Source organism: Chaetura pelagica, unplaced genomic scaffold (genome assembly GCF_000747805.2).
Source record: "Chaetura pelagica isolate M959 unplaced genomic scaffold, ChaPel_1.0 scaffold222, whole genome shotgun sequence".
Classification (NCBI taxonomy): Eukaryota; Metazoa; Chordata; class Aves; order Apodiformes; family Apodidae; genus Chaetura; species Chaetura pelagica.
Genome location: NW_009952711.1, coordinates 2,564,965 through 2,586,952, shown reverse-complemented (window position 1 = coordinate 2,586,952; position 21,988 = coordinate 2,564,965). Strand labels below are relative to the sequence as shown.

Genomic DNA, 21,988 nt, shown 5'->3' with positions numbered 1-21,988 from the left:
CCTGTGACTGAGTCATTTGCCTCTACTGCTATGACTTTACACAATACCAATCTCATAATGACCTAGCACTTGCTTAAAAAATACAGAAGCATTATGTCTCTGAAGCTGCAGTTAATGGAGAGGCTGTTAGGCAAAGGAAATACCTGCATTATACATTGATATTCTTCAGTTGGATAGCAGTGTTACTTACCTTTTTTTGTGTATATACTGGCCATTAAACTTCATTGTGATAGATTCATTTTACTGAGGTACACAGTAAAACTTGGCTAGAAAATGTAGCTGTTCAATAAAGATGGCAAGACCAGCAGTGGTAGGGCTAGGACAGTTGCTCTCCCTCTCAGTGCTATCATAATATAAACTGATATATCAAGTATCAATCCTGCCTTCATCTCCAAAGGCTAGTCTTGGTACAGTTTTGTTGTAAAAGCAAGGGACAAGTCTTGCAGAGAAATAATAAAGCTGGGCACAGCAAAAGCAGTCATTATTCTGCATGCAGAACCAGCCTCCTCTGGGAAGATGCACAATAGCATTTAAGAAAGTAAATATGTTTGGCATGGGTTAAAAGAGAAGAAGGATCCTCTTCTGCTTGAATCTCTTTCTGCTGAGGAAATCTCTTCCCTTTGTAACCATCTTCCTCTTGCCACTTAACAAGTAGAAAAACTGATTGAGAAAGAATAGTAACAATGCGGGAGCTATCTGAAGGGGAGGCAAGCATGGTATTTAGACAAACCACAAGTTCTTATGCTTGTTATCTCCTTACCAAATGAAGTCATCTTACCCACCTGTGCATTGTTCTCATCTAGCTGCCCTACTTCTGTTTATTACATAGCATTCATTAACTGGTTCTAGGGATAGCAATTGAGAATGAGTAATTATCTCCCTAGCAGAAAGAATAAGGGTCAGATTCTTAAAGGTGACTGCTCAAGGTTTAAAAAAAAATCAAAAGAAAAAAACAACCAGGCCTATTTTGCAACTTGGTGCTGCATAAAGAAAGCCTGGATTTGAAGAGAGAGATATACTTTATTTATACTCTAAACATTTTGCATTGCCAAAACAGATTTTGACAGGACAAACATATTTCAGAGGCTCTATACTGCTGACACTCCTTTCTAGATGGACACAGCATGGCCACTCTGTTCTTTACTCAGAATGTCAGTTATCAATGGTAAATCACACTCTTCAGATTTGTTTTATGAAAACTTCAGCATATGTCATCACGCATCCAGCTAAGGTGACTTAAAATAGCAGTAAAGATATAGTAGCACAAAATTTACCAGTTATGGAAGTGCAAAGGTGAGGCCACTGGAGGGTTACTCATCTCAGCCTGTGGGAACATACTAAGCTTGTGCTGTTTTGAGGTTGCTGCTACTGTTACCTATGCCAATTGTTTTTTATTATAATACAAATTTTCTAAGCTCATGATACAATCTTGGCCAAGAATACTGCAAATGTTATGCTTTATTTTAGTATTCCTCGAGTAGTCTCCTCATCAGTAATTACAGAAAGACACTAGTTGGAGTGGTGAATCATAATGGCCCACCACAGCCTACAGCTAAGGAAAGTGGTGTGACAAAGGTAAGCAAAGATGGAGCAGTCTAAGAAAAAGGACATTCATGAAATGATAATTCAGCAGATCATCAGCAACTTGACAAACGCAGCCAGGTACGTTTCAGATACTTGATTTTTTAATTTGTTACAAAGCACAGTCTTGCCTTCCCCTAAGACTCCCACCTAAATACCAGACAGTGCTTCTTTTGGCACTGGCAGGGCCTGGCCTTCTATATAGAAAATATTTCTCTTAATAATTATAAATACTAAAAATGTTCTTCTACACAAAGAATAATGTAAAAGGCTTCAGGTGAGGAAGAAAGGGAAAAGAGGGTTTCAAAACTGATTTTTATGTCTCACGAAGCAGCTACTATTCAAGACAAGCCTGGATTTCAAAGAGGACAAACAGCAGGGAAGGGATCACATTTAATAAGTATCTGATTAAGTTCTATAGCAAGAAAGAGAGAATGAACTTGCAAAGTGTGAAAAATGCAACAGAAAAAAACATTTTCTGATTGGAAATTCTTGGCGTTAACACAAAACAAAATAGTTAAGCAACAACATCAATCAACATGACCTGTTCCCACTTAATGCAATCACAATATAAACTCTAGAAGAAGTGTCAGCAGGGGCTACTTTGTCCCACAGACATTTTAATTAGCTGACAGTGCCCAAAGTTACTCTATTTACAGATGTTGCCAGTAGCCTAAGTGAAAAATAAGGAGCATAATCGGGAAAACAAGTAATACCCAGTTGGCCCATGTAACAACTGGGAAATACCTCTCAGAGGAGGCATATACAACATAGAGAACTATCACATAACCAGGAGATAGGGGAAGGCCTGTTCTGATAATCCTGTGCTGGCTGAGTCTGGGATATTAGCTGGACCACTAACCAGCCCCAAATCAGTAGTTTCAAGAAAGAGGAAAACTGACAGAGTTTGCTTGGCCTTGTTGGCTTAACACTGTAGGAGGAAAAGCTCCCATGTCACTTGGACTGTGGGACAGCAAGTGCAAGAACAGTAGATGCAGATCAGCACTGAGGCTGTTTAGCCTCAAAACAGCAGCACAGAACAGTAACGCAACCCTCAGTTTCTATTTGTAGGACAGCTTCTGAGGCAGTTTAAGTAACCACTCCCTAATCTGCAATGGAAAAGAAAAATAATTAAGCAGTCAGAATTGCTGACCAGGGCTAATTGGGCTGATTTTGCCAGAAAGGGGATAGGGCACATTCACAAAATATCACAGCTGGGAGCTGTAAAAGGGTTCATATCGCTTCAGTTTCTGTGTCTTGGTTCTTCTATAGATGAGAGTGCTTCTCTGCCTTGTTCAGATTTTGAGATATTTTTAAAACTATGAAGTACTTGGCTCTGATGGTAATGAGGACAACCCTAGACATAATTACACAGATGGACAGATTCTACTCAAAATTTGCCACTTACCATTTTTCAGATGAACTTCTGCAACCAACACGCTCCCAAAAGACAGACTCATCCTTACTGGCAGGTATAATCCCTTTGAGACACTGTGGATTATGGATTTTTTATTTTTTTTTTAAATATGATTTTTTCTGTATGCTGAGAAATGTGCATGAAAGGTCATGTTTGCAAAACCACATCATCAGTTAACCTAGCTTAGCTACAGATAACAGCTAAGCTGATGACAAGACTAATCAAGTTACTACAAAGCATCTTTCCATTTATACTTAATCTGACTACTTTTCTTTTTTGATAGTTCAGACCTTTAAATTAATACTTTAAATTGTTATTGTGAAGTATGAGCTGGAAAGTCAATTTAAAAACTAAGTGAGCCCTACATGAAGCTCTTCATGAGTATTCATCTAAGCTATGGCTCCTGTCTTGGAAGCCTAGTCTTTAAATGAGCTTTTCACCATGTGCTGAAATAAAGTATTAATGAAAACATCATAACACTGTGAAAGTCTTGGCAACCATTTTAATTATTAGCACTCTGCAGATTCATTGTATGATCTTGATTATTTTTCTATTTGGCTATAATGGAAATTTTTATTTTTTAAAATATTTAGTTTGAACATTACAATCTTGGAATCAGCAATCATCCAGCTAAGAGCTGAAAAGCACACAAATCACAGCCAAGCTCTTGCCCCTGTGTAATGCCCCCACTTTTTCACCCCTGTAACTGGGGGCAGAGGACTTTTCTAGCAATCCTTTTGTAGATGATTAAAAACAATTGTATGTGTGTGCCAGTACAGCTAAGTAATTACTAGAAGCAGACAAGGTAATGTTCAGAGTAAAAACAGGTTTTATGTAGCTTGGGTTTAATTACAGTGTTACCCAGTGAGGGGAGAAGGAGGGTGGGGGAGAAATCTGTCTGGGCTCATCACAGAAATCATACTTGTTTCCAGCAGAACTACAGATTTCTGTTGTCATTCTGAAAGACTTTTAGAGATGTGAGATGACAGATTCAAGTTCAGTGTTTATAACACTTAGAAGTAAGCAAACAAGACTGTTTAGTAAGCAAAGCTGGGATTCTTTCCCCTATAAATAAATACATTTGTAGCAAGTAATTATGAATGATATTCAAGTTCTTTTGGAATCATTAATACTCAACCAACCTAAAAAAACCCCTCACCCAAGTGTTACTCAGCCTGCTGGCTAGTGATCATCATAAAGCATAGGACAGTGGCTTGTGAAAACATGACAAAAAAGAGTACTAACAGTAAAAGTAACAAATACATACTTCACAGAAAGCTGGGTATGTGTCAGTACCAAAGCACAGCTGGAAGCTGACTTGCAATCACTGGCAGTGGCCTACAAAGGAATTTCTCGTGCCTGGCATTTTAAAATAAAATGTTTGGCATTACAGCAGTAAGATTTTGCAATGCAGCTGTTTACCTAAATGTTTTCAACTTCTTTCACCATCTTCCCCTTCAACTGCCAAATTATACTGAAACATGAAGGAATTCTACATTTTTTTCCCCTGAGGATTACATGGTGGCTGCCTAAAGGAGATTCAGGAAAAGTATATTAAGGAGTTAAAAACTTTAATAACATACGGTTAAAATTCTATTAGAGGAAAATCTTACTATTTCTGGTGCACTTATATCAAGGAAGGATGGGTCATCTGGACAAGGGACAAAAGGAGTATTCCCTGGTTTACAGCCAGTTCATAATTCATAGACTAGCATTATCAGCCAAAGTTGTGGGGGTGGTGTTTTCTGTTGTTTGTTTGTTTTTGTGTTTTTTTTTTAATTAATCATCTGCCAGAGCTTGAGAGTTTGTGGCTAATTTTTTAGTTTTTGACTGCAGAATGAATTAGAGAACAATGTGCAGTCCTAAGCCAGGGAGGGAAAACATAAAGCAAACCCATGAGTACATAAGTAATAGTTCAGGTTAGATAGGTAATTTGCTCTTCAGTTCATGAAGATGTTATGAAAATCCACTTCTCCAAGGAACAGCAGCCATAAGCAATAGATGTTAAATCCCTATACTGTTCCCACTGGTGACTGGGCCCATGTTGGATATCTTGGTTTATGGAGTAATAGGTTTGAGCAAGGAAGAAAAGAGAGCAGATTCACATTAGAAGGTTAACTCAGACTTAAGAAGTAGCTGACTGAGGCAGAAATTGACAGAGGAACGATATACGAGCAGCAATATAGAACAGATACCTCTTGTTACAGGTAGGTAAAAAATACTGTTTAAAAGGATATTACAGAGCAGCTCTTGTGCCTGTATCTCTATTCTAGCAATGTAAATTAAAGGTCTATTGGACTGAAAAACAAACTTCTCAGTTGCACCAACCATCACTGCTAGTGCCTTCCTAGTCAAATTATCACGTTTCCAGTGTGAGGGTTTTTTTATTAAAAACAAACAAACACCATTAAAAACACAAACGTAATGAAACAAAAATACAGGCTACCACATTTACACACGTGGCACAATAGGGTCACTTTCCATTACTCCCTTTCATTCACATTAATAACAACATGTCTGCAAAAGAGCATGGAAAAACAAGATGAAAGCTAGATAAATAGAATGATCTGAAAAAAACTCAATACATTCTCTGTTTGGGCTTCCCTTTTCCATTGACCATTAAGATTTAGAGGAAAAGGAAACACCAGTGCCAGCAAACAGAACTATTAAAGAAATGACAGAAAAGTACAATGTTTAGATTAAGCCTTCAAAAGAAATGTCAAAGTTATGATGACCTAAATATTAATAACCGATGCCTAATACTATTAGATGCTTTTGGAGTGAAGAACCAACGTTGGTTGACTGTAGAGAATGAAGTGGCACTGACGCAGAACAAAAACAGTGACTCAGAGAAGCTTGTCCTCCCAGAATCTGAGGAGATTCTGGAGACCCATTTCAAAGTAGCATTGTAAAAAAAAAAGAAGGGTAGGAACATGATTTTTTTTTTAGCTCATCATGAACATGCAGATGAATGAAAGCACTAGAGATGCTGAGCTGTTCAAAGCATCAAAGAGACAACTGCAAGGAACTACTGATACACTTACGCAGAGCTTGGCAGCAACTGACAATCCATATATTCACATATGAATGTTACCTTGTAGGAGCTAATTATCACAGTCTTTTTAGAAGTTATTCAGCTAAGCAACACATTATCAGTACTGTAACAAAGCACACTGAGTTAGTATTAACTAGGGCTAATTTCAAGTGAGTAAATGAAGGCAGTGAAAGCTTTACTGTGGCACATGAAGCTGCAAAAAAATTTCTGAATCAGATACTCTATGTGCACATACAATGACAAGAAAAGGTCACACCTGCATACCTGCAAAAGGACTGGATTCTGTGTTGAAAAGTTTTCTGTATTGAACATCCTCCCTGTTTTCCTCTTTTCTTCGTGGATCTCCATAGCTATGAGCATCATCAGAGCTATGACCTCATCAATGTTTACAAATATGTAAGGGGTGAGTGTCAGGGGGATGGAGTTAGGCTTTTCTCAGTGATGACCAGTGATAGGACAAGGGGTAATGGGTGTAAATTGGAGCATAGGAGGTTCAAGGTGAATATCCGAAAAAATTTTTTTACTGTAAGAGTGACAGAGCACTGGAACAGACTGCCCAGGGAGGTTGTGGAGTCTCCCTCACTGGAGACATTCAAAACCCACCTGGATGAGTTCCTGTGTGATGTACTCTAGGTGACCCTGCTCTGGCAGGGGGGTTGGACTAGATGATCTCTCGAGGTCCCTTCCAGCCCCTAAGATTCTATGATTCTATGATTCTATGGTAGCAGCAAACATCATAATGAGGAATGTAACTTTTGGGCCCCAAAACCATACAAAAATAATACAGAAGAGCATGAAAAGGTGCATTTCAGTGATCAGTTTCATGATGGGCAGGAGACACAAAGTCCTGTCTCCTCTGCCCCAATATATGTTTTTGTGTATGGTAATACCACTGATACTGAATTCCAGAATTTTCTTACCTACCAGAGTGAACATCAGGTTTTTATGCAGGATATGCTATACAACAGAAAGGAAAAACAGAAGATCTATCTGACTTCGCATTACAAACTGAAGAAGAACATAAAGAGCATTTTCCAACCATCAGTTAATTCTGATTAATATGATTATCCTCCAGCAGTTATTATACAGTGTGATGAAAGAACATTTCCCATTTATAGAAAAATCTGGCTTTCACAAACCTATTTCACTTTACAATGCATCTGCGCACATCAGGTGCCTTCTGAAGAAGCAGGAGTCAGCTGTCCCCATGATATGACTGAAATGGGCAGCAGTCATGGGGATCTGCTCAGAGAGAACATAAAGGCTAGAGAAAAGCAAGGAGGCCATCCACAGGCAGTTCCACAGAGTTGGTACTGCAAACACTAGTTGGCTGGGAAATTTCTAGTCCCACTCAGAAATTGCACTTGCACTCTTTTAGTGTGTCTCTCTAACAGTGTTTAGTTCAGATCAGGAGTGAGCTTTTGAAGCAGCTCTCCCCATTTCTTCACTGTGTTTTGGTTTGCATCATAGAGTAGCCTCAGAATGCATGAGCAGGATTCCTTTCCGATGACACTGAACTGGAAGACGCACTCCCAGACAACATGTAATTCACTCCAGCTGCAACAGGCTTCATCAGACCAGACCTACTCTAAAGTCAACAAACAGACCAACCCTGAAACAGGTAAGAGTGTGGATACCAGATCCTGTGTGTCAAGTGCTCTGCCATATAGACTTGCCCCTGCATGCACATGGCTTGGTAAAGCAGGCATGCCTCTAGGTTCCAGCTCAGCTACGAATAAATTATAAGTGTCTACTGAGAAGTTTCTACAGAGTGCGTCAACGTTAATAAAAACAAATACTAGTGCATCTCAAATAAATCTTCCTCTGGTTTGTGGATAAGGCTAAGAATTTACAATTTCTTTCTGTTACATTGTTAATGTAACAAAAATAAAACCTATGCTGGGGAAAAACTGGAAAATTGTTCTGCTACTCTGTGGCAAAATATCACAACACAAACACAGAGTATAAGCAGTACAAAGGTTGTGACATCATGGCTCAGCACCACTTACACAGTTTTCATCCTTCCTTTAAAACTAAATGATGTACCAGCACACCTGTGTTCTGGTATGTGGTACAAGAGAAAAATGGCTGTCATGCATATGTCTATAAACATTAGCTACCTGTTTCAGATAATCAAACACCCATCTCAGTCACCTAAATCTGGAAGTGATACATTCACTCTTTGCTTTGGGTTTGTGTGTAACAAAAAACAACCAAACAAAAAAACCACAGTGTGCCTCCTGAGGGCTAGAATTTGATGGATCATTAAACTTGTCATCAGGTGGATGTGGTCACTGCCTTTAGTTTGAGCTGGTAGGAGATAATGCAGAAGGACAGAACTGAGAAAGTTACGTGTAAGTGATGCTCATGAAAGAATCAAGTTCTGTAACTTGATCCATAAAGAGAAGAACCATGGTCTTGCACAGATATGCCAGCTTGGAATATCAACAGAGAGTTGAATAGGAAACTGCTTTTTCTCACAGCTCTCTGTGAGACTCCACATAGGCACAAGCAAGGATGAATAACCTCAGAGTCTGAAAGATGAGCATGTGACAGGCAAATTGTGCAAGGAGGAACTTAGGGCATCCATATTACAACTTTTTCCAACAGAGAAATTTTCTTTGATTTTGCTGCACAGAAGAAATTAACACAGAACAGAGTCAAAAACATACTGAAAGACATTGTGAAAACTGGAACTAGGGTTCAAAACAAACCAAACCATTTAATCAATTCTACTGTGAAACTTAAAATGTATTGTAAAGAAATACATTAAATACTTTTCTACAATCACAGTAAGATAAAATATAGTTGAAATGTGCATTTAAAATATGTGTACAGTTTCCCTACAGATACAATAAACTAAATACCTATTTTCTTCCTAGTTATTTGGATAACATGACAGGGGTAACATATGCAACTGCACTCATACCTGCAGAGTAGAAATGAGCCATTTTTAAGTAGAGACATACTTTATTAAACCATATGGGCAACAACAGTTTATAATATAAAATATAGCATAGCTTGATAGAAGTAAAATTTTACTGCCTTTTAACCCGTATGTACTGCAAATGTCAAGATCAGTAGGGTGATAATGTGTTCCTTTTAAAGTGTTAGAATGATGGAGGCAGGAGGGCTGAAAGGGCTTTTCTTGCACAAGTACTTTCTATCTTAGTCAGTGAAGACAAAATTCTCTTTACTATGATCTTTGCATTGCCTTTGTTCCATATGCATCACATACTTTGTTAATCTTTTAATAGCCTGATCTGCACCACAACTGTCACTAAAACAATGACTGACGTTGATGTGACTTAAGTTTCTACACAAGAAAGACCACTTACTGATAAACTACATCTTATTCAACATATCCTTCCTTCCTGACACAGAACTTTTTTGCTATTAGCTTGCCCAGTAGGCTCTGCTCTCTCTTCCAGAGAGGCAGTCTGATTCTGAAATCAGTAATATTTCAATCTGTTACAATGTGACCCATGAACTTCCAGTTCCAGTTCCCAAATGATAAGGCAATGCCAAAGCCCTTAAGATCCATGAGCTCCAGTTCCATAGGGTATGAACAGTCTTGTAGAGCCATTTCTCCCAACTTCCTTGCTTTGTTAAAGCAATTTCTCCAACTCATGAGCTGAGTGATAGAGTTAAATGGGCAGACACTTCAAGCTCCACCAGCAACCCTGATTATTTCTAGTCAGCCCTTGGTAAGCACAAATGAGCACAACTTCCACACTGATGCCACCTTCTTATCAGCTTAAATATTTAAGGATACTCAGACTAAGGAGTTCCTCTTAATACAAGCCTCAAACGAACATGTCTAAATTACCAACACCTGCTAATTGACAACAGCCTAATTTCTCCTCCTCTACTTGTGAGACTTCAGACCTTTTCATTTCTGAACATCAACAATCTGACAGTTTTTAAGCTTACATCATAAAACACTGACACAGTGAATGTGCCAATTTCAAGATTATTGCCATGAAAATATAAACTGTTTGACATTTAATAAGATTGTGTTTCCATAGAAATACAACGTGGTTTAGGTGGTTTGTTTCCATGAAAACACATGGTTAGAAATTAAATGAAAATACTTTCCTCAACACTAAGCACAAAAAGCCCCCACAACCATCTGCAAAATATAAACTAAAAATCAAGAAGTTTAGGATATACATTCGTATTAAATAACAAATGAGGGGTCAAATACAACAGCCAATAGAATTATGTTTACCTCGTTTAAAATTTGGAATAAAGATGTTTTTGGAAATTCATTTAAAAGCACCAAAGGACAAATGCGCAAAGCAGAGAGCACAAACACACACAAACGGGATGGTTTGGGAGTACTGTTTTAGCCTATTGGCAAACAATCAAGTAAAGATCTTAGTTTCTTTTCTTAATGAAGTAAATACCTGTATAATAGAGTAAAAAACAACTAAATAGAGTATACTGTACCACTGTGGGCATAAAGGAGAAGCTATACCACTTTGCAATTAACAGGATCTTGTGGCTCTTGAACCAAGGGCAGTTTTTCTACTGGTTTCAAAAGGCACACAACTGTCCTCTTTAAGTCACTGCACCTCTCTTTTATCATCTATTTTCTCTAATGGGAAAAGTTTCATGAGGAAAACCATGAGTGTAACATTTAAAAGAAGTGAAGGCTTCACATAGAAAGTAAGAGATGTTTTATGAATGTATGTTTGGAGTAAGGACAGTGTCAGATTTAAATTAGTAGTTGCTGTTACACATGAACTCCTACCAGAAGTATCCTACAAGTGCATTTTTGAAAGAAGCTAAGCACTTTTACTCTAATCTTGTAAATCTGGACATGCCTACGTTGATGGATGTAGGTAGCACTCTGATGAGTCATGATCTCACTGGAAAAAAAAAGTGTTAAAATGGACAAAATACAAAGTTTGCCACCACTTAGTTCCTGTTACTTTATACACAATTTGACCACCTACTTCAGGTGAAGCTTCTGTTTTGCTTCTTACCTAAGAGGTCCAAATATATCAAATTGGCACATAACTTTCAGGCAAATACTAACTACACCCTTTCCTCTGATTCTTTGCTTCTTTTTTTTTTTTTTTTTTTTTTTTTTTTCTTTCTCTCTAAAGCTCTAAAAAATAACAACAATCATAAAAGAAATATAACCTCTAAACTATTTGGAAGCAAACGTGTAGCAAGCACATAAAACCCACCAAGGGGGCTGTCCATTCAACTCTGTTCAGTGATCACAAACTGGAAAACAATAAAAGCTAAAAGGAGAAAAGACTAATTTGAACTAAAACAACTTAAATAATCAATTAAAAACTTTTTTTTTTTTTTTTTAAATTTATTATCCAGCAATGAACTAACCTACTAAGCGGAATGGTTATTTTTGGGTATGTCACTCAGAACTAGCTTACAGATTTATTTATTTTACTTTGGGCAAGTTTTATCTGCACTTTGGTAATTTATCTATTTAGAAACAGAACCATCTTTTAATGACAAGTGTCATGGAGAAATATTTTGCATGAGGATTAGCAAAGGGACAGGAAAGTGGAAAGGGAGAATGGCATGATACTGGCATTACAAACTTTTGCAATGGGTATTAGACGTCTCAATAATTGCACAAATGGCACCAGTGGGAGGGGGTCCATGTCAAATTAACACTCATTCAACTTGTAACTGCTGAACAGACCTTTTGCTTGTTAAAAAGATCACTATCAAGTTTGATTTGGACAGAAGCATCACAGAGGCTTACTGTGCTAGTGCCATTTTGTATATGCAAGCCAAACCTGGCACAACAATACACGTAACATTTTCTGGACAACCTGTACCCACCCCCAACACATTAGAAATAGTTAAGTAGCTTGTCTGTTATTGCTTCACCAGAACATATAGTAAAATGCCAATCACATTCGTATGCTCAGTTTTGTGATTTCAAGTCCAGGAACTCAATAACTTGAGTCAAGAAAGCACAGAGATAGATGTAAGCCTTCTCAGTTTTGCACTGACCAGAATACAATACCATTTACTGGGCTGGAGCCACAGTCTTAACTGCAGATTCAACTCCTCAGTGAGGAATGCAGCCTATTTGCAAAATAAGTGCTAGGTTCCTACCTGGACTGAGTATTGTACAACCTTCCATCCAACACCAGTGAAAAGCAGCAAATTAATATGTAGTAAGGTGAATTTTCTTGGCAAACTGGCATTGCCAGGTATTACTTTCACAAAGAGCAAGTCTGCAAACCCATTTGTTCCAAGTGAAGGTTTTCTGTGTCTCTTTTCTAAGGTTTGCTGCTAGAAATGGCTGGGGATTTTTTGGTGACAACACTGTCTGCTTGTCAAAGATGAAATATTCCAGAGGAATATACACTACTGCATCAAGGATGGGATTTCATACTAAAATCTATTATCAAAACAGCTGACAGTGTAGTGGTGAACACAAGTTAACAGGACGTGGAAATTTAAGTCTGACGTACCTGAACTGACTTGTTTCTAGGCCAGCTCTCAAAGTCACGTCACCATCCCATGTGAAGGACTACTCACCATGTTCTGAATTAACTAGGGGTTTTCTTACTTTCCTCCTGAAAACTTCCGAAAAACCCTGAGACTATTTCAGTGAAATATTTTTTGAAATATCAAAAGATCTTTTCACTAGGAAAATTATTTTCAGCCAACCTTTAGTATCCTTATGCCCTTAAACAGCATGTAAAATAATGTTTTGGGATGACCTCTCACTTCTACTTTTACTTCAAGGACCATAACTCTGGAGTAAGCAGGCAATATGGGGAGGGAAAAGGAAAAATGGGTTAGAGTAAAAGAAATGTTAAGGGTTTAAACAGGAAACTTGCCTTATCTGTAAAAGTTGTCTTTGCAGCCAGGAAGTATCACACCTACATATCAGTTAGGTAACAGTAACAAAGATAAGGAAACTGTTCTTCAGACAAACACTGGTGGGAAGGACGATTATCAACTGAGGACTATATCTAAAAGGAAATCACTAAATGGCTTTGGTCATATACTGGCTTTCTGAAACCAGAGGTTTCCCTGTTGCACAGAGATTAAGTAAAGCCTAATATGAAGTTCCAAAAAACTGAAAAAAAAAAACCCCAAACTTTGAGTGCTGCGAGCTGACTTTTGAAGTAGATGGTAAACACTTGAAGAAAAAAAAAAAAAAAAAAGAAAAGAAAAGAAAAGAAAAAAAAAGAAAGTGAGGAAATTGCTTCAAGGGTGTGCCTAGTCTCCTAGTCTGTTGTTCAGCAAGTCACGCTGCTACACCTCTCAACTGAGAGTTTATGTGAACCTTAAAGAGGAACCTCAAGAACCTATCATTCACACGGGGAAAACTACACCAGAGAGTAAAAAGCTCTCACAATAGTCTCAGCTTTTGCAGCAAAGTCATCATCCTCTTTCTCAAGGCTTTCTGTTTAATTTGCTACTTAATCTTTTTACAATAACTCAGTGAAGGTTCAGTTGGGTTAAGACAGGAAGCTTCTTGAAGTTCCAGTTGCAATCCCTTAAAACTGTAACTTCTGTTAAGGTGAGAGTGACTACCTGAGCTGCTATAGGAGCTGCCTTATATGTTGTCTGCATGTAGCTGTGCTCCCAGCTGGGGTGAACATTTAAATAATTCCAGGTTGATGTCCTCAGAGAAAGGCTGCAAAAACTTCCAATATTTTTACAATCCTAATAAGGTTAGCCATCAACATATATTAAAAAGCCCTTTTCAGGTTCAATAATTGTTTCAGAATGGTGACTGCAAAAGTCTAGCAATGCACTGTCAAATAAATGAGTCTATTAGGAATGATGGAATCAGTCCCTGGTTTCAAAATTCAGATAATAAAATGTGCTTTTTTTGGTTCAGATACCAACCTTGGAGAGGTCCATATGACTGAGCTTGCTTTAGACTCATTAGAATTCAGCCCTGCTACAACAAAAATGTAATATTGTGTTATAAGAAACAATGTCATGAAGTGATGAATGTGAGAAGAATGCTTTAAGGATAGATGCTTGTCAATGTGTGAAAAAAAGGTAGCAGCGATGTTTCTATGAGAATAAACTACTACTTTGGGAAAACAATTTGACTTTTGATCTTTGAAAAAATAGGTAACCAGGCCCTATGTACATGTTTTAATTCTACTTTTAATCCTAATTTAATAATTGCTTTATTTGATAGCAATACAATGCCGATATAAAGACTTACCTTTCTATAAAAACTAAGGTGACTTGAAAGGACTGTTCAAATTTAACTGATACAGTTGTGCACAAGTCTTGTTTAGCATGTACAATTATGTATATTTAGAGCTGCCTTGACTCAGGTTATTCAGAGGCCAAATATGTGACCCACGTATTAAAGTAGAAAGTTGTAAGCAGCAACACTTCCTATTTGTCTTCAGATTGTTTGCACTGAAAAATTTCCAGAAATGAAAAGCAGATTTGGAGACACCTCATCTGTCAGTTTTTGGTGTCTAAGCTACTCAAAAACTGCAGAAAAAAAAATTAACTTCATGACTTTGCCAAGAGTAACCTCTTCCGCTGTCAGAGCTGGATAAAAATCCAGTGTGTAGAGGGTATCACATATTTTGAAGCTTACAGTCAGCCCATAACACAGTTCTCTTCTGTAACCAATGACCACACCAAAACTGTGGATGGCTGTTCTCATCAAGCTGCAAACGTGAACTTCACATTACAGCTGGGAGTTCTTAAGACAGGAGACTTAAAAAAAAAAAACACAAAAAAACCCCACAAACAAGAATATGTTTTAAGGGCTGATCAAAGCATGGTTTCAGCCAACAAGAATCCTTAAAGCTGCTGCAGTAGGATTCAGTGCAGTCCTACACTTTCTCTGTTAGAGTGCTTTGCACACGGAGAATTCATGACTTAATTCAGTATTTCTAGTGTTAGACAAATGAACTTAGGAATTAATATATAGAGAAAAAAGAAAGGTAAAAAAGGTGTATTAACAACTTTCTAGAGAATTATAAGGCAAGACTTGGGTATAAGGGAACACTGCAGATGTTCCCAACATATTTACTGTCTACAGTTTAAATTTAGTTGAGTTACATCAACAACCTGTTAATATCCATCAACCACACTGACCGAATTCAGGTATCTAATGTCAGAAACCTCCTCATGCTTTCCCAACACTTCATCGATCCTTAAAGCATGGGCTTCCAAACCATTTTTAAACATGAAAGAAAATGTCTCTGTCCATCTTGTACACTTCCACAGGGCAGAATAGAAAAAGAAAGAAAGTGTAAGTAGAATTGGAATTTGTTGATTTGTAACCTCTATCAAGGTATAGTAGAAGCGTGAAAAGGGCTGGAACTTACTCTCAGATTAAGACTTGCAAAATTTCAGTTTCTTTTTTTCTGCTTTGTCTAGCTGAGTTTGTTAGGCAGCCATAAGTATCTGAACTATAATCCAACACGCACACACAGAGATATATATTTTAATACCGCATGAGTAACATTTTGCAAATGCTTATCAGTCTTTATTTGCCAAAATTAATTTTAATCTGTTTGCAGTTTTTTACCCTGCTGAGGTTTGCATCCTTCTTTGTTATAAAGACACAGAAAAAAAGTCTATCGTAAGGTATTTACCAGAAAACTCACAGTAAAATAACTCCATAATTAATGGTTATAGCCAAAAATCCCATGTATACAGAAGCTGCTCCATATATTCAGAACAGAACCAGAGAAGAGACCTGACTTCAAGTGCAGCTAATAGACAATTTCCCACAGGACTTCCAGGGCAGTGCATTTAATTGTCTGTTCTACCAGCCTTAGAGAAAATGAAATGTTCCTTCCAACTGTGCTAAAAGGTTGGGACCCAGGCAGAAGCCAAGTTTTTGGGTAGCTAGTAGAAGATTAGAGGCACCAAATGTGTCTCACCTCTGATCAGTTATTCCGTGAGTGCACAAAACATGTAGTAATAAAAAGTTCTCCTGACACTGCCCACAGATGCTTCCACATGGGCAAAGGGCCAGACTCTCTCACAAATACCAGAACTTTCACAGAGAAAATGTTCCCCTGCTATAGACACACCATGAAGAACCAAAGCACCCACAGGTTTCCAATTATAGCCTTGACATGAAATCACACATGTATGCAGCACTGTCACTCTGTATACTCTTTCTCCCAAGCCAGCCAGAAACATTTTCTAATTTTATAATGTTTTATATTTCCTTCTTTCCTCATTTTTTGACAATGCCTTTGTCTTTGCCCCAATAAACAATAACTTGGCCACCACAACAAGAAGGCAACGTTCGTTCTCTCTCAGGCAACAAACAAGTCACTGACACAGTGTTTTGTGTGGCAGGGAATAAAATTGATCACTTGATGATATTGACACCCCAAAAAACATTATTACAGTCATTCAAGTGGAATTAAAGGTGCAGTATCTACCTGATGATGAAGAGGTTTTCATTGGGTCACAGGAAAAAAAAACAACCAAACAATTAAAAAATCAAGTGTAGCAGTAGTTCAGTAAAAGTTTTGAACAAGAGAAAAGCCCTAGATAGTTGTCTTTGGATTCTTCACCAGGGCAAACAGTGCTTCAAGGACAAGTAGGAAAGTAGCTGCTATTTGAGGCAACTTCATTATAAAATCATTTTTAATAAGCAATCTGAACAAAAAGAGGGAGTGCTCTTGCAGAGAAGCCCCCAAGGGATCTTAAGGCTGCCCAGTAAAGTTATTAGGAGGTTACACACAGGGGACCAAACAGCTATTTTATTGGCCTCAGGGGACAGGGTTTAGTTTTCACCTGTTCTCTTTAGGCCTCGGTGCTAACAGCAGATCCTGTTAACCATCAGTTTTCTGCAGGCTTCTGCTTTGTGAGAGAAACGTGTCCTTTATTACTTGCTTTAGCTGGCACAAGAAACACAGGAGGCAAAGCACACAGTACAATGCACAGCAGATGTACTAAGTAATTATAAATCAGATCAGAAAAAAAATCACAGTTATTCTCTATTTAATGCAATTAAGCAAAATAATGAAGAAACTTTGAGAAAACTTCAGCAGTGGTTATAAATATAGTGTAGAAAGTAAAGCAGAGAAAAATAAAAATCCAGGTCTTGGGTTCAATTAAGCTGCAAAGCTTGTAGAACTTTGGTGATCAACAGTTCTAGGATATCTGGACATCTAGGAGGCTGAAGAGCTGTCTCCTATTCTAAATCAGCCTCCTAGTTTCTAACAAGCCATGTCACTTTCTTAGCAACTGCTTAGAGCTGAAGAGATAAAGGACATGATTTAGGAATGGGTCTCTACTCCAGAGAGCATTAAGAGCTTGCTTATATCTAAAGAACAAGATCCTCCCCTTTTTGACTAGTTGTGCTGCAGCAGCAATGCAGACACAGCACACCAAGCTCCAGTCAAAGGTTATGGAGCTTGTTAGCATGATGGGTATCTATTGAGTCATCTGAGCTTTGTCACTCCAACTTCTGAGGTCTTGTTACATAGGGAAGGCAGTATACGGTCAAGTTGACTATACTGAAGGCTTGAAACACGAATTGACCATCTAGCCCAAAGGCAAATCTAATTGAAATACACAGAGCCAAGATACTACTATTGATCAACATCTCCTCCAAGATGATTATACGAATAGCCTAAGAGCTTGATGTGGGAGTGAGAGGAGGAGTTAGGATCTGGTGTGTGATCTCAGCAGAAGGGATGGGTTTACTTCCACCCTTTGCCAACAAAGCTGCCAGCTCTTCACGCAAATGCTTTTATTTAGTGATAAAAATTAAAAGCTCACAGTCCCCACTGAATTTTCCAGCAGGAGCTCACATCATTAAAATCAGCACCTAGCTTTAGAAACATTTCTTATCTGACAGAAATTAACTGAAAGGGTAATTTCAGAATAAGTAAGGAATATTTAATCCAAAATTAAGGAATTCATACAGAGATGCCTACTGACATAACTGTTCAAGAAAAATTACAGTAGAATAATTATTTTGGTAAATTACAAAAACCAGAGAATTCCCAAGTCTGAAAAAAAGGGCAAATATCTTGGAGTTACAAAGAAGTCTCAGTCTATAAGGGGTTTTGCTCAACAGGTAGTTTCTGTTAAATCTGGATATATGTTGGGCTATGAAAACACAAAATATACAGTACTGAATGTGATACCCAAGTACATCTATTTGCATTACAAGCAAACATAGATAATAAAGGATTAACAAAATTAGTCCACACATCACTAACAATGGCTTTCTCACTGTTGTACCTAGCACAATACCATCTACAAAGTACAACTGCCAGCCACCATTTCTGGTATCTTAACCAGGCAGTGACACAGAATAAAGAAGCATGTTTCAAAAGCTGAGGTAGTTCAGGGAGTAGGTAACAAGCGTTAACATGTTGAAATATGACAGTCCACACCAAACCTGTCCAGACAGGGAGAAGATACAGCTGCCCTGCAATGCAAAGGATTCTATACATGTATGTTTGAGAGGAAGCCTAACTTCCCAACAGCTGAACTGATCAGATTTCTGTGAATGGAGAATGAGGTGCACATTTTGAAGACCATTTTGCAGCAGCCTTTATTGTGTGGCTCTCATGAGACAGAGATTAAAGAAAGAACAGTGGCAAAGTTGCACAGCTAAGAAGTTCCAGCATGATAGATCAGACTGGGCTGCTAAGTCTTATATCTTAAATTGCACTGAAAAGTGAGGGGGATATTGTAGAAAAGAGTCTAAGTGTCAGACATGTTCTTCTTGAGTCAGAAAGACGAACACCGAAAGACTCACTTTGCATGGGAGATGAAATAGGGCTTGGCCTCTACCATTTGACTAAGCCAGCCTAAAAATTATACCAGGCAATGGTTAACCTAACAAATCACCATGTGAGCCCAAGAGAGAATAGTTCTACAGATAGACCACAAATTTTCCCATCAAAAGTTTAATCTACTGAGGAAAAATCTGCATTTCGGGGTTGATAAAATTTATTCTCTTAGTGCTGCTTGGAAGACTATTGCACTCCATGTTTAAAAATGGCAGGCTTTGTAATGCTCAAATTCTGATAAAGATAGGATGTGGAGAAGCAGATGATGAAAAAAAATACTTGGAAAAAATAATGTGAATCAAGGAGAGTGAAAATCTCTCAGGTTTTATTTAGCCAGTTATATTAAGTCAGATTTCTATTTCTTTAGCACTATATTGCATGTGTATGAATACTGTACTACCGTTTGATTCAGAAAGCACCTATCATTAAGCACCTGTCATTAGGAAAGCAGTTCAGTTTCAATGAACACTTTTGTCACAGACTAATGCCAAGAAGTAGGTAAAATAACCCCCACATCTCAAACAATAAAACCAGGAAGAACTAAGTAGTAGTGACAGATGACCACCGATTTCAAAACCTGCACAATTAAAACCAGTATTAGGATGAAGTTTGAAAAGGATTAATCTGATGTTTCAAATGCATCATGTATTGAACCTTCTGGCATTATACTCCACTAATTAAGTAAAACAGTCATTAGAAATAAGTGTCAGTTCAATCAGTCAACTCCCTCCTATGCCGCACATTGTAAACTTGGAATAGGACAACTTCATCCATATTTCTAAAGAGCGGTGGAGGTGATGCCTGTACACTTCATGAAGTGTTAGTGGGAATGTTTTTCGAAACTTATTTGCAAAAATCCTATGTAAAAAAGCTATGTAATCTGCTTTAGATATGTCATGTATACAGATACAGAGGGATAGGCAAACTCTAGGTCAACTTGATACAAAAAGTTTATCCTTGTAATTTGTAGTTATTAACAACTCAGATTTGAGTTGTAGTTTTTGCATTTAGGTGTCTATATAAAACTATTATTTTTCCAAATTATTCCAAACTGCGGATTTTGGTGTCTACTTCTTTTATTCAAAAATAAAAGAATCTAGGAAGTAAGGAAAAAAAACCCGCTTAGTGTATGTGATGCTGAAATGTCAAAGATGCACAATTTACATTAATTCTTGCTCTATTATAATTTGCCATTACAGGAATGAATTCTAAAAGAACTTCAACCAAAATTGAATGAATTCTCATACATATTTGCTAGCAAACACAGCCTGCATTTTCATCATGCCAATTACAGCATATTGCTCTTTCTATTTTAATCCTTTCTTAATGGGCAAGCTTATCTTCCCATTATTCAGGGAACTTTTTTGGTCATGCTTCAGCAATTGCATGACAAGTGATTAACCAACCAGGGAACTACTCTTTGACAGTTTTCTGTGAACATCACAGATTCTTCAACACAGAAGATGCCGTGACCCTAATTTCTGTCTTAACTATATTAAAGGCCGTATACAGTGAACAGCAGCTAATCACCCAACATATTTGATTAATACATCTTTTTTTCATCATAAGCCTCAAAGACAGCATGCATAGCATCCACTGAGATACACAGAACAACAAGACTTTATCAGTCTAGCATGACTTAAGAGCACATTTCCTATGCTTTTTAGGTCTGTGATTACTATTTAATCTTCCCTACAAGAAATACCAAATCCTGGAACTGGAGATCAGTACATGGCACTGCTGTATACAAATCTATAGGGTGATTTCAGTTGACTCCCAGATGGAGCACTACAAACCACGCTGTACAGTCTTTAGCCTCTATACAGGAGAGGCCCCAGACTGAGCTAGCATAAACACCAAATTACTTACCACCTCTAGAGAGGGTGGTCGCTTCAGGCCAGGGTTGAGCTCATGGGCAAGGCTGTGCAAGGAAGCTGTCTGTACAATGCCTGGCCTGCGGATATACAGAGGACTTCAGTCTCCTGTACTGTCAACCTAAGTCAGTGTGAGCTCAAATATCCCCAAAAATCTTAAGGGTCAAAATCTGCCCTCAGATGCCTCCCATTCAATGGAAACCACAAATGCAGTCAGCCAAAGAGGATCTGACCCTAAGATTGCATTAAGCAGCAAGCCCACCTAAGCAAAGGAGGACCATCATGCCTGAAAAGCTTGTAACACTGAACAATCACTTCAAATCTCATACAAATCAACTTCTCATTTGAAATGCTTAAATTAAGCAGCTGCATTTTGTAACTATACAGTGAGAATTCACAATCTCAAGTCAGGTTCTTCATTACACGACTATTTTAAAACTAGGAATGGAATAAGAATTAAATTAATATAAAACACTTTATGACACCTCTTTAACCCTCGAAGCTGCAGTAAACATACTTCAAATGCATAACCCTGGTAAAATACATACCTCTGTAAATTTTGTGCAGTCTGCCATCTGCTTTGTTAGAAGACTTTCATGAGACTAATAGCCTCAGCTTTAGCCTACTCCTGTGTCAGATCCCGGGCAAGAACAATTCCTGCACTACCAGATTTGCAAACCTCCACAATATGCACAGAATCTCAACAGATCTCCTTCAGCTACAAATCAGAACTGTGATTTTTAACTCACTGCAGAACAGTTGAGAGCTGATCCCCAATAATGATGTCTTTGAAGAAGATTTGGAATAGATGTATACATAAGAAAATGCACGCATCCACATCTGTTTCCAAGGCTGCCATTTATGAGGCCTGTTTGTTTACACGGTTGAGAGCAAATAATAACCTCCTAATTTCCATCAAGAGCTCCTTAAGCACAAGCACATTATTATTTACCTTACAGATTAATGCACAGGGAGGGACAGAAGACTCTAGATTAAATAATTTATTTTTATTTAAATCATACTGCACATATAACAGACATTAAACAAATACAACCATTCTCCTTACCTGTATTTTCTGGATACATTACTTATCAGCTAGTTGTAAGGAATACTCATTAGAAAAGGAATTTTCCTTTTCTGCCCTCTCACTTAAGACACACACATTATATATTCATTTAGATGACACTTTGGGTGAGGACCAAAACTTCTCTGCAGCTAAAAGCCCAACACAATTTTTTAAAATGGAGCATTCTCAGACAAGATCTAGTAGTCTGAGCACCACAGTACAGCCTAACAT

The 21,988-nt window shown here is 37.8% G+C and overlaps 1 protein-coding gene across 1 annotated transcript in view; it reads right to left on the bottom strand.

Annotated features, from left to right (window-relative positions):
- Positions 1–21,988, bottom strand: part of RORA (RAR-related orphan receptor A) — a 237,963-nt gene that overhangs the window by 85,248 nt on the left and 130,727 nt on the right. The window lies entirely within an intron of this gene.